The sequence below is a fragment of the Daphnia pulicaria genome, unplaced genomic scaffold, assembly GCF_021234035.1.
Source record: "Daphnia pulicaria isolate SC F1-1A unplaced genomic scaffold, SC_F0-13Bv2 h1tg000077l, whole genome shotgun sequence".
Classification (NCBI taxonomy): Eukaryota; Metazoa; Arthropoda; class Branchiopoda; order Diplostraca; family Daphniidae; genus Daphnia; species Daphnia pulicaria.
This window is the reverse complement of record NW_025804790.1, coordinates 27,501-35,000: the sequence shown is the minus strand read 5'-3', so window position 1 is coordinate 35,000 and position 7,500 is coordinate 27,501. Positions and strand designations below refer to the sequence as shown.

At 48.7% G+C, this 7,500-nt stretch overlaps 3 non-coding genes across 3 annotated transcripts in view; all 3 read left to right on the top strand.

Moving 5' to 3' along the window:
* Nucleotides 1-2,954: 2,954 nt before the first annotated feature.
* Nucleotides 2,955-5,249, top strand: LOC124318914. The gene has a single exon (XR_006912604.1). It is a non-coding gene; the product is annotated as a small subunit ribosomal RNA (ribosomal RNA).
* Nucleotides 5,250-6,179: 930 nt separating this feature from the next.
* LOC124318920 lies at nucleotides 6,180-6,332 on the top strand. Its single transcript, XR_006912612.1, has one exon. It is a non-coding gene; the product is annotated as a 5.8S ribosomal RNA (ribosomal RNA).
* Nucleotides 6,333-6,973: 641 nt separating this feature from the next.
* The window catches only part of LOC124318916, a 4,576-nt gene continuing 4,049 nt past the window's right edge, over nucleotides 6,974-7,500 (top strand). The window contains exon 1 of the ribosomal RNA XR_006912607.1: nucleotides 6,974-7,500. This exon is cut by the window's right edge and continues 4,049 nt beyond it. This is a non-coding gene — a ribosomal RNA (large subunit ribosomal RNA).

Below are 7,500 nucleotides of genomic sequence, written 5' to 3'. Positions count from 1 at the left end.
CTCTCAAGTGGGTTGGTCGGGCGTGTCGTGATGACTCGCGACCGTAAAAAATTCCCACTCAAATTCTCCCATTTCCGACGACGGTGTTTGGCAACGACTCTCTCGCCCGGCCTCTGGTCGGCGCGAGAGAGGAGTGAGCGAGACCCGTCGATTCGAAAAAAAGCCGTCACACCGTCGAGGCGTGGCGGCTCTCAAATGGGTTGGTCGGGCGTGTCGTGATGACTTGCGACCGTAAAAAATTCCCACTCGTCGAAAATTTTCTAAGTCCCAACTTTGAAAACGACGGTTCCTGAAAGTCGGCTGGCGGTTGGATGGGGCAATGTCCCCGTCCAATCGCTAAAAATGAGCCGGAAAACGGAGACATTATGCGGCGGAACATTAGTGGTTTTCCTTAGTATAGAAGAGGTCTCGATTCCTAAACTCGGAAAAATTTTCAGAGTCCCAAAAATTTTCGAAGTGTCGAATAGTTTGGTTTCTCGAATTGAAAATTTTTTTCAAATTTGCGACATTACGACAAGCAGCGATTGTAAAGCCCGGTCCAAATTTTTCAAACGAGTCTTACTTCTTGTTAGTCCGCCTGGCCGATACCAAAGAATGGCCGACCGTCGACTATCGGGCGAATAGACGGGTGAAAGAAATAAAGTCGAAGCCGGTGGTTGGATAGATATCGAAGGGAAGGCGAAAGAGGCGAAAAGGAAAGCGCGAAATTTCTTTAGTAGCTTCGACGCAAAAACTTTGGTATCGACGGGGAGCTTTGGGAAATGAAACGAAGACGCAGAATGGGAAGTTGTCCGGTTCGGCGTTAGTTGTAGTTTCATTTCCACCGTAGCTGAGCTCCTTTCCGCCCGCCACTTCACATGATTTTAGTTTCGATTCCGTTCGATCGCGCTTGCACTGTCTTTGTTTTTTTTTCACTGCTTGGATCGCGGCTTTGCTCTAACCAGTTTAGCCCCATGCGATCAAAAAGTCTTAAAAAAAAAAAACCGTTGAACGGAGACGAACTCGATGAGCTGTCGGTGTGTGAAATATCATTCCTTCGGTAAAACCGTTTTCGAAATTTCCGATGGTCGGTATATGTAAAAATATATCCGAACCGCGATGTGGACGGGAATTCAAACGCCCGCTTCACCGATTGGTGCGACAGCTGAGAAGCTCGTCACTCGATCCAACGACTCTTGGTCGAAAAGTTCAGAAGAGGTGCGCGCGTCAAACATTTTTTTGGTTTCGGACGTTTCGTTTCTTCGGCACGTGTGGTTTGTCTGTGGCCGTCTGTGAGAGAAATCGGACGCTTGTTCTTTGTTATTTTACCGTAACAAGACAAGACGGGAAAGATTCTTTCTTCCAAACTTACGGCATCATAACCATCAGCGTTTACCGTCAGCGACGATACGGAAGAGAAAAGAAAATGGTGCGCGTCTTTTCACTTTTTGACACCGTATCAAAAAAAAATTACCGTTCAGGCGGAAATGTGTGTGTGTGTGTGTGAGCCGAGAGATAAAAAATAAAAAAGCCACCAAACAGAACGCTTTCAAATTATTTCGTGCGGCGTGCGCATATTTCACATTTTGCCGTTTGACGGAAGCTCGTTGTGTGGAACACAGAAGTGGAGATGGACGGAGTTGAAGGGGGGCGAAGACGGCCCGGTCGGACAAAGTCAAGAGATTGAAATATACGAGAGAATTGGGTGGAAGTGATGGCAAATCTATAAAATTCAAAAATCGGATGAGATGCGAGGACCGCAAAATGTGGCGTCGACTCTGACTCTCTTTTACTACGAACTTCCCTTCGACGGAAGATATCGAGAGCTGAGCTGAGCGCCCGCTGAGTATGGCCGGCGTAATTACAAACGAGTTACGGTTGGAGCTATATCGATTGTACGTATCCCGAACGTTCATCGAACAAGCCAGATCAACTCGGCGCCCGGTAAGATGTACGCTCAGTTATGGCCATGACACACGAAGGGAGAATTCAAACGGCTGTGAGTGTACGGCCCGCCCGGAGTTGTGTGTAGGCAGTGACCTCTCAAGAAAAAACGTAAAAAATTTTTTTTTGACAGTCACCGGTCTGCGACAAGTAATCAGTACGAAACTTGGGTGCAATGCAAAAAACATTTTGAGAATCCTTGCTTGACAACAACGAATCTAACACGATAAAAAAAACGATCCCCATCGGTGTACCGCTTGCTTTTCTCGCGCTTCGGCGCAGAATCGCTTATTCAGCTGCCCTTGGAATATGTTCGTTTCGTGCATACTTGATCTCGGTCATTCTTCGGTGAACTCTTAAAGAATTGCGCACTTTTATAGGGGTAGTCTGGTTGCTTGTCTCGACTTGAAATGATTTGTTTTTTTCCGCCCATGACTTTCTATACGATGCCTCTATGCTGGCCTCTGACCGCGGTTGTTCCGAGTTTTCTCTTTCTCTTCGAAAGTCTTTGCGGAAAATTCTGCCTCGTGTGACCGTTGAGCGGTGAGGTGTGTGTGTGTGTGTGTCGTGCGGGGTGATGCGAGAGTGTGCCTCGGCGGTGGAAAAATAAAAATAAAACTCTGAGCCCACAAAAATTTAAAAGATGTATGCTTGTCAGCTTAGTAAAGCAGGCTTGACTTATGAGCATACAGCACGCCACATATGACCGTCGAAAACCGTAATACGGGAAAAAAAGTTGATGAATATATCAAGACCGGTCGAATGAATCCGATTCACTTTGGGCTCATAGACCGTTGAATGGTCTTTGACTTTGGAAATTGAAATGAAAAAAATCCAACAAACGGATCGGATCGGTGTTTCTCTTCACTGGGACTCGCTGTGACACGCCAGGCGTTGCGATCAAAAATTTTAGTTTCCGAAGAAAAAGAAAAAAAACGAAAAACGTGTTGATTTGGTGTGTGTTTGGTGATGCGTGGGCGAAATAAAAACCCGCAACTCGCCGGATGCATATCAAACAAACATACACGAAATACCTGGTTGATCCTGCCAGTAGCATATGCTTGTCTCAAAGATTAAGCCATGCATGTCTAAGTACAAGCCGCTAGACGGCGAAACCGCGAATGGCTCAATAAATCAGTTATGGTTCCTTAGATCCACTCCATCCTACTTGGATAACTGTGGTAATTCTAGAGCTAATACATGCACTCGAGCCTCGACTGCGGGCTTTCGGGCTCGCAGAAGAGGTGCTTTTATTAGATCAAAACCAGTCGGGGCCGGGCTTTCGGGCTCGCGCACCGTACCAATTTTGGTGACTCTGGATAACTTCACGCCGATCGCACGGCCTTCGCGCCGGCGACGTATCTTTCAAATGTCTGCCTTATCAACTGTCGATGGTAGGTTACGCGCCTACCATGGTTGCAACGGGTAACGGGGAATCGGGGTTCGATTCCGGAGAGGGAGCCTGAGAAACGGCTACCACATCCAAGGAAGGCAGCAGGCGCGCAAATTACCCACTCCCGGCACGGGGAGGTAGTGACGAAAAATAACGATACGGGACTCTTCCGAGGCCCCGTGATTGGAATGAGTACACTTTAAATCCTTTAACGAGGAACCATTGGAGGGCAAGTCTGGTGCCAGCAGCCGCGGTAACTCCAGCTCCAATAGCGTATATTAAAGTTGTTGCGGTTAAAAAGCTCGTAGTCGGATGTCTGTCTTCGGCCGGGCGGCGCCGCTCTGAATCAAGGGTGTTGCGTTTCACGCTCTGGGAGCCCGGGTGTCAAAGCCCGACTCTCTTCACGGTCGGACAACATCGCCGGAGTGGTGGTCGGTGCGTCGTTGTTGTATCTGCGGCCAGAGTTGGAAAGTTCTTTCGGGTTCTTTTTTAAATTTTGGTCGTAGTTGACTCGATTCGCTCCACCCAGTCAATCGTTCGGGGTGCCCTTCACCGGGTGTCTCGGGCGGCCGGCAACGTTTACTTTGAACAAATTAGAGTGCTCAAAGCAGGTGTATCCCAACGCCTGAATATCGCAGCATGGAATGATGGAATAGGACCTCGGTCCGATTTTGCTGGTCTTTTACTTTTGGACCCGAGGTAATGGTCAATAGAGACGGACGGGGGCATTCGTACTGCGGCGACAGAGGTGAAATTCTTGGACCGCCGCAAGACGAACAACAGCGAAGGCATTTGCCAAGAATGTTTTCCTTGATCAAGAACGAAAGTTAGAGGTTCGAAGGCGATCAGATACCGCCCTAGTTCTAACCATAAACGATGCCAACCAGCAATCCGTCGGAGTTACTCCAATGACTCGACGGGCAGCTTCCGGGAAACCAAAGTCTTTGGGTTCCGGGGGAAGTATGGTTGCAAAGCTGAAACTTAAAGGAATTGACGGAAGGGCACCACCAGGAGTGGAGCCTGCGGCTTAATTTGACTCAACACGGGAAACCTCACCAGGCCCGGACACTGGAAGGATTGACAGATTGAGAGCTCTTTCTTGATTCGGTGGGTGGTGGTGCATGGCCGTTCTTAGTTGGTGGAGCGATTTGTCTGGTTAATTCCGATAACGAACGAGACTCTAGCCTGCTAAATAGGTGACGGGTTTTATCAATTGAAACCGAAGGGAGTACGGAGGCGTCGGGATCAGGTGGCGGCGATTCGGGTCTCGGTGGGACTGGTTCCTTTAGTGAGGCAATCTCTCGGCTTGGTTTCGTTGTGCTCTGTTCGTCGGGTGTACGGCCTTCACGGGTTGGTTGCCTGGCGGATGAGGTATGGCGGGGCTTTGTCGGGAATGTCTCGCGGGGGCTGGCTCTATTGTTATTCGGTCGTCGTCATCCCCGGCGATACCTTCTGCTCTCGCGTCCGTCACGCAGTCTTCTTAGAGGGACAAGCGGCGTCCAGCCGCGTGACAGTGAGCAATAACAGGTCTGTGATGCCCTTAGATGTCCTGGGCCGCACGCGCGCTACACTGAAGGAATCAGCGTGTTTCACTCTCCCTGTCCGAAAGGACCGGGTAACCGCTGAACCTCCTTCGTGGTTGGGATTGGGGACTGCAATGATCCCCATGAACCAGGAATCCCTAGTAGGCGCGGGTCACTAGCCCGCGTCGATTACGTCCCTGCCCTTTGTACACACCGCCCGTCGCTACTACCGATTGAATGATTTAGTGAGGCCTTCGGACGGGCTTGTCGGGGTGCCGTCGAGTGGGGAGCAATCTCTGCCCGTGCGGTGCCTACCAACGGCGAGACTGAAAGATGGTCGAACTTGATCCTTTAGAGGAAGTAAAAGTCGTAACAAGGTTTCCGTAGGTGAACCTGCGGAAGGATCATAAACGAACAAGACAAATGTTTTGCGCATATGGCTTTGGTTGAGCACGAAACAACTAAAAGTTGCAAAACAAAAAAACCCCATCAAAAGTCTTTCGGCGTAAGACATCGTATGAACTATGTGTGGGTTGACGGAAGAAAATCATTTATTTTGAACGGGTATCAGGCGCTCTGATGCGCGGTGGTTTAAAGCGGATTCGCCTTTTCAAATTGATTTTTCTTTCCTCTCGGCTCAAAAAAAAACACAAAGTCTTTCGATTTGGTCTATGGCCGTGAGCAAATTCTTCCTGCTTCGATGGTGAATGTCTCTATAGATTCATTCGACCTTTAGCGGCGCTCACAGTGTTGACGTTAGTAGAGTGAAGAATACGATAGCCCGCCTGGGCCGCGAGTACCGAAGGAACAATAAAGGAGATTTTATAAAGTCTTAGTCCCTAAATCAAACACTTTGAAAAATAAAAACTCGGTGGATGGAGAGTCGGAAAAAAAAAAAACATCAAGATTTTGAACGGGTATCAGGCGCTCTGATGCGCGGTGGTTTAAAGCGGATACGCCCAATCGAAATTGTTTTTTTTTGTTTCTCTCTTCGTCTTCGGGATTTTTTGATTCTCGGTGGGGGACGAAAGTGTGAGACTTTACTCTGGACGTTCTTTTCGGGCGTAGATACTCGTGGTTGCGTGCGTGTGCGTCGTATAGACTAACACTCCAAAGCCCGACACTATGCCGTTGAAAACCGAATGTTTTTTAAGCTTGCCCTTCGCCCTCTCGATGAAGTAGGAAGAATTCAAAATCACAATAACACACTAAACCCAAATTCTAGTACGAGTGTTTATCGGAACATTTTCTTTCTGGCTTTCTTTCTCCGCCCTCGCATTCATTTGCTTGGGCGGGTTGGAGAAAAAGAGAGAAGAAAACGAATATGTCGTTTTATATACGACCCTGAACGGTGGATCACTAGGCTCGTGGATCGATGAAGAGCGCAGCAAAGTGCGCTAATCCATGCGAACTGCAGAACACATGGAGCATCGAAATCTTGAACGTAAATGGCGGCCCAGCTTCTCGCTCGGGCCACATCTGACTGAGGGTCGGTCGAATGATGAACGAACAGAGATTTTTTCAGTCTTGGTTTTGCATGTTGGGTCGCGGCGAGATTTATTTTTCACCCGGCCTGACCGCATAAAAGCTCCCGAATCTCTAACGTCTGGGTGCCGCGCGACTTAAGTGTCCGCGATGCCTCAAATACAAAAAAGGGGGAAAAATAAAAGAAGGTTCGCCCTGTTTTGTTTTTTTCCTCTCTATTCAAAAGAAACCTTTTTCGATGGCAAAACAGATGGGAAATTTTTGAGCCAACTCAAAAAAAAATTTTAGAAATAAACACATCTTCTCGAACAAGGTGTCGGCTGCGTGTGCGCGATATACCGCTTCAACGCGAGTTTAGTTGTGTGTGTGCGCCGGGCGTGTCGAAGTGTCGACCACCGCGAATTATCACTCACTCTAACCGCTCGTTATGCAAGCTTGGTTCGCGCACGACGCGTTGTTTCAATACAAAAAGCCGCAGGACGCCCTGTCACTTTTCGTAAATTAATTTTTGCGAATAACGAGAGACTCGCTTTATTTCGAAAAAAAAAAATTTGAACCGGCAATTATTCAATCTTTCCCGGCTTTAAAACGCCAAAGTCTGCCGAGCTAGATAAAGTGTTGTCTCCTTTTGAAAACAAACAATTCATTCTGACCTCAGTTTAGATGAGACTACCCGCTGAACTTAAGCATATCAGTAAGCGGAGGAAAAGAAACTAACAAGGATTCCCTTAGTAGCGGCGAGCGAACAGGGATGAGCCCAGCACCGAACCTCGCGCCCGGTTGAGCGGGTGCCGAGGAATGTGGTGTTCGGGAGGATCGTGCGCGTCTGTCCGGTATCTATCGTCCAAGTCTCCATGAACGGGGCGAGCAACCCACAGAGGGTGTCAGGCCCGTAGATAAGACGAGCCGAGACCGTGCATCGGATCCCTTCCCAAGAGTCGGGTTGCTTGAGCGTGCAGCCCTAAGCGGGAGGTAAACTCCTTCTAAGGCTAAATATCGCCACGAGACCGATAGCGAACAAGTACCGCGAGGGAAAGTTGAAAAGAACTTTGAAGAGAGAGTTCAAGAGTGCGTGAAACCGTTCAGGGGGTTAAACGGGTGGGCCCTCGAAGGTCGAACAAGTCCCCGCTCCCGGCACTTGGTTGTATGCCCTTAACGCTGCATGGAGACTGCCTG